Source organism: Ailuropoda melanoleuca, chromosome 1 (genome assembly GCF_002007445.2).
Source record: "Ailuropoda melanoleuca isolate Jingjing chromosome 1, ASM200744v2, whole genome shotgun sequence".
In the NCBI taxonomy this organism is placed as follows: Eukaryota; Metazoa; Chordata; class Mammalia; order Carnivora; family Ursidae; genus Ailuropoda; species Ailuropoda melanoleuca.
In genome coordinates this window covers 42056879-42062569 of record NC_048218.1, presented here as the reverse complement: position 1 = coordinate 42062569, position 5691 = coordinate 42056879, and the positions used below count along the sequence as shown (strand labels likewise).

At 32.6% G+C, this 5691-nt stretch overlaps 1 non-coding gene across 1 annotated transcript; it reads left to right on the top strand.

Moving 5' to 3' along the window:
- The first annotated feature begins 5097 nt into the window (after positions 1 to 5097).
- On the top strand, positions 5098 to 5261 carry LOC117795537. The gene has a single exon (XR_004619598.1). It is a non-coding gene; the product is annotated as a U1 spliceosomal RNA (small nuclear RNA).
- The last annotated feature ends 430 nt before the right edge of the window (positions 5262 to 5691 follow it).

Here is a 5691-nt window from a genome sequence, read left to right as displayed (position 1 = left end):
GGTTATAATACCTTTAAACAATCATGTTTAACATGATTGTTAAGGATCTAAGTCTCCAAGTCTCAAAGTTTAATCAATACCACTGTTCTACTCTGGGAAAGTCTATGAAGAATACTTTACCTTTATTATTATTTTATATTTTAGTTTCACATTGTTCCAACCTCCAAAAAACCTAGTTATTAATGTTTCATTAAATTTTCATATAAATTTACTAACATTTTAAGCATGTTTTGTTTTTTCATTCATCTTGCATTTTTTTTTTTGGACAACTATACTGCAATTTAGTACAACAGATTTTTGAACACTAGATTCATGTGGGACTCACTTATGGATTTATTTTCCTGGTAGTAGAGTGACTTCTTTGTTTAGTCTCTTTAACTACTCCAAAGTCTGTCTGATGAAATAATTTCAATTAGCCATTTTCTTTCAGAGCAAACTCTAAGAACAGCATTGAGGAGTATGATCTAGATAAGAGCTCATTGATCCAATTTATTTTAATTCTTGAGACTATGGCTGACCTTTGGATAGTCACTTGAGAGGCAGGGGAGACTGAAGTTCTTAGAAGAAAGTGCAGTAATACACAATCCATAAGATAGATGCCTCTACAACTCGAAAGCATAAAATCAAATGTTAAAGTGAAACTAAAATATGTTCTAAATATAAATGCAAATACATATCAAAATCATCAAATATGTGTATGTTCTTAGACACAGCCATACTACTTATAAAATTAATCTAGAAGATTAATCAGAGACATTAAATTTGTTATTTTTTAGTAACAAGTAAGTAAAACTTTCGGCATATCTAAAAATATGGCAGAAATCTTCAAATTTTTAAATATTGTTTTTAGGGAATATTTTGTTGCCATCAAAATCATTTTACAGAAAATGCTTTTAAGGAGTATATATATATATATACATATATATGAGAAATTATAATAAACAGACTACAAAATATCACTAACAGAATAATAGTATCCTTGTAAGTGAACAAAATAATTTCCAAGGTAAGTCATGAAAAGTAGTGATAACATTTAACAAAATGTTAACAATAACCAATTTTGGCAGTTAGGCTTATTGCTGATATTTACTTTTTCTTTTATCTGTTTATTATTTTTTAATTTTTGTATTTGCTAAGTTTACCATATTGGATATAAATCATTAATCAGGAAACAGTGTCCAAAGCAAAAATTACAATTTAAAAATTTAATTCTTTACACAAAATTCCTTCTGCTCTTCTTTTTGATAAGGGAGTACAGGTAGAGGGGAAGCCTGACTCTTAAAATTTAACATTTTCTGTGTAATGTCTGAAATAATGAACTAATGGAATTCTATCACCTTAAGATTCATGCTTCTCTACAGTTCATGGAAAGGAACACAGGAAGCTAACCCTCTTCTCCTGGCTTCACGATTACACATGAAAGATACATAGGACTAGACCTTTTAATGGGAAAAATAGGTCCAATCAATTCTATTTGTATTCTATTTATACCTTTGTATTTAAAAACCAGGACAGATATTCTTCTTTAAAAACAAACAAAGCCCCTTAATTATATCAGAACAATGTAGTTTAATAAAAATATAATCTCCTGAAATAACATATTCCTTAATCCTAAACCTGAGAGTTGGATTGTTTTACAAAGAACAGAGTGCTAATGTATCATTCACAGTTTCCATGCTAAGCAGAACCTAATTTTAATCGTGAACATATGTTTGAAGGAATCCTTACGGCTTCAAGAGAATGACTCTTACTGCGTCATCCTCCAGTGAGATAATAGCATAGTTCATTTTCCAGTCAGGTATAATCTTTTGCTTTCAAGTAGATATGGCATTAATGACTTTCAACCTGAAAACCTGGCTAAAACCTATTTCATGATTAATTAGTCCCCTTTAGAAACTCAATTAAATGCTAGATGCCACATGTTAAAATGGAGAGATAATGACTGACAGAATGGAGAAACATGGGTGTGCATAAATTGTCTCTGACCTGATTTAAAGACTTAAACTGAAAATTTAACATCAAAATGAGTATTATAGTAATGTGTCATGTCCATCATCCTCTCAGCCAGGGTAGCATCATCAGGTTTTACCACAGCGGGAATACTGGCATTGTTTCATTAAGTTTAACATTTGTTTTAGTCGAAGTACACAGTTCCTACAGGGTGGGATATTGTAGTTGTCTTAGAACATATCAATTTTCATAGTACTATGCAGACTTTTTCACTCTTTGGTAAAATTTACTTGGAGATATTTTCAGGATGATATCAGACCATCGCATTAAAAGTTAGAATCAGAATCCTGGAAATTACTGCTTGATGTGATTGTTGGCTCCAATAAGAACGTTAGAGTCATTTGGTCCAATTTTTCATTTTTTTTTTAATTGCCCTACTCAGGTTCAGAGAAGTTTGTTTGTAGTTGTGGTCATACAATACTTTTTAATGATTTTATTTTAATATCTGGATGTCTGAACTCCCAGCAGGGAGCCTGCTTCTCCCCTTCCCTCTGCCCTTCTCCCCCATCGCTGGCTCGGCTTACTTGTTCTCCCTCGCGTGCTTGCGTGCTCTCTCTCAAATAAATAAATAAAATCTTGAAAAGAAAAGAGAAGAAAAGAAAAAAAAGAAAAGAAAACCATTGGCTTGAAGATAACAGACCCTAAAAATAGGGTCTTAGTGCACAAAATTAAATCTTTTTGTCAAAGACTCAACTAGAAGATCCAAGATCCTCATTGAATAAGTGCATTTGGCAGCCATTCTGGGCATAGAACTGTCTTGCACATTGGTCCTGCCTTGTGGATAGAGATTACCGTAACAGATACTAATGGAAGATCGTTTAGCTTAGAGCTCATAAAACAATTAAAATACCTTTAGCAGCTATAATATAGAGAATACTGGATTAGATGGATCATCCGTCTCAGCTGATATATTTGTTATATTTTTAGCATACTTAGGCACATGCCACTTTACCTCTTATACAATTTCCCTAACATCACTTAAACAATATTAATTAGCTAAACCTCAGTTGTGACTGTCCATATCAAATACATTCTTCTAAGAATTCAAGACATTTTAAGGTGTGAGATTGTGCTAAAAAAATTAGTAATACCTTTTTAGTAATAAGATTGTGTATATGTGTGAATCGTAATTATATAGGTTGGTTTGAGTCTTATTTCTTAGCTATTCAACTGAATACAAAATTATAGCTTCTATTATAAAGAAAAACACATACAAATAATTAGCATCCTTGAACCTCTCAAGATTGCAATTTGGCAGGAATATTTGGCAGACAATACAATCAGGTATCCACTAGGATATAAATAGAGAATAAAGAATATTTCTCTTGGCACTTACATCAACAAACTATAAGGACAAATACTTTGGATGGTTTCCAAGAAATATTTTTCCTAATTGTTGTTAGATTGTTCAAAGGGAGTTCTTAAAATACAAAATCTTTTCTAAAAGAGAGTTATTTTAATTTAGTTTGAAGGAGTTAAAACACTGGTGACAAAAATAAATTATGCTCTTGACTCTAAATTACCTTTCTTTGAACTGTTGTATACAATGTGAATGAGCACTTCATGGACCACATTTAACTAAATGCCTTCATAATCAATAATCACAAAGTACTCATTATCTGTATTTCTTCTAATTAGAACCCACATTCTAGAAATATGCTGTGCATGAATTAAATACAAATTGAATTTACTGACTACATTATGGTATTTCGGATGTTTTTCACTGTATGTATGCTGGTAGTTTAAGAACTGACCAGCAGGCCCCAAATTGCAACTGGAGGTTTGAGTTAACACATTTACAAAAAGTAGTGTAGTTTTTCTTAAATGCATAGAAAAATAATAGGTGTTCATGCATAGTATTTCAGTGAAGTCATAATTATTTTACAGAGTATTGAGTTAAGTTCTCATAAATAATATATAGAACAAGATATGACTATTTAATAATGTGAAATGTTAATTTACTTTGAAATAAATAAGTAAAAAACTAAATATCCTTTACTTCAAAAGGTACAAGCAAGTACAGACCTTTTTATCACTGGAATCAAATTCCTAATAGTTTAAATTAAAAATTATGTGTTGGCCACAACTATTAATTATTAAAATCAATTTCTGTGGTATCAATTTGATCATTTATTTCTTTTTTTAAATTAATTTATTTAACAGAGAGAGTGACAGCCAGCGAGAGAGGGAACACAGGCAGGGGGAGTGGGAGAGAAAGAAGCAGGCTCCCAGCGGATGAGCCTGATGTGGGGCTTGATCCCAGGACTCTGGGATCACACCCTAAGCCCGNTTAAATTAATTTATTTAACAGAGAGAGTGACAGCCAGCGAGAGAGGGAACACAGGCAGGGGGAGTGGGAGAGAAAGAAGCAGGCTCCCAGCGGATGAGCCTGATGTGGGGCTTGATCCCAGGACTCTGGGATCACACCCTAAGCCAAAGGCAGACGCCCAACGACTGAGCCACCCAGGTGCCCCTGACCATTTATTTCTATTATTAAACCATTTATGTTTCAACTGGTTTAAAAAGTGTATTTAAATTCTGTGAACATTCAGACTAGTATAAGAGACTGTGTTGCAATATTTTAATTAATATATTTGAAAATTATAACTATATCAATTTCAAATTTTACTTTAATTTTTACTAATTTGCTCTTTTATAATTTAGCATTTACTAAAGAGGATATGTTTTTCATAGAAATTAAGGAATTTATCCAAAATTACATAGGATTAGTATGGGCAGTTAAATGGAAGAAGTATTTAAATATAGTTTTCTACCTAATTTTGAAAAGAGTTAGAAGGGTTTTAAGTATATTTTTCTATCTAATTTTGAAATGCTTTTTCTACTACACTCGCCTGTCACAGAAATAAACTGTAGAAAATTAAACGTCTTGCTAGTCATTATTTAACAAGTGGAAATACTGCACAGATGCTCAACATGCCATCATATTTTAAATGAAAATTAAAAGAGTTTCTCAAAGATGTATACTGAGAAGTCACCATCAAGTAAAACTAGGGGAAAGGATATTCCAGAGTGAATAGTTTGGGCAAATACATGGACATAGGTGTTTAGCATAAAAAGACTTCAGTGACACTCACCTGTCAGGGGAGATACCATGATCAAGAAGGTGGTTTTCCCAGGGTGAGTCTTATCCATTGCAGTCTGGATGTGCTGACCACTGCGATTTCCCCAAATGTGAGAAAGTCAACCGCATAATTTGTGGTAATGGGGGACTGTGTTCCTGCTTTTCCCCGGAAAAAAAAAAAAGACTTCAGTGAGATTAGACCACAAAGGTCACATTGTAGACCATAGAATGACCCAGCCTGTGTCTATTAGGGACAGGGGTGATAGATAAGCGATGATATTTGTCTCATATGCTAGGGCATTAAGAATAGAGTTTGTATTACATGAAGAAAAGTAATAAAAAGATCAGATAGACATTTCTGAATCTCAGTCTTGCAGAACAGTAGAAAATATTTAAAGAAAGATTGCTATGGCATTCTTCTCACTATCCTCTTAACCTTCAAATAATTGCAGTTATCCTTCACACATGGTAATATTGGTTCTAGATGCTGTGATTAAAATGATACCAAAAAATTATAGTGAACTCAACATAAGGTGATCTAATTCTCTTTCCTTTTTAATATAAACAAAAAAAAAATGAACCCAAGCATTTGTCTGACA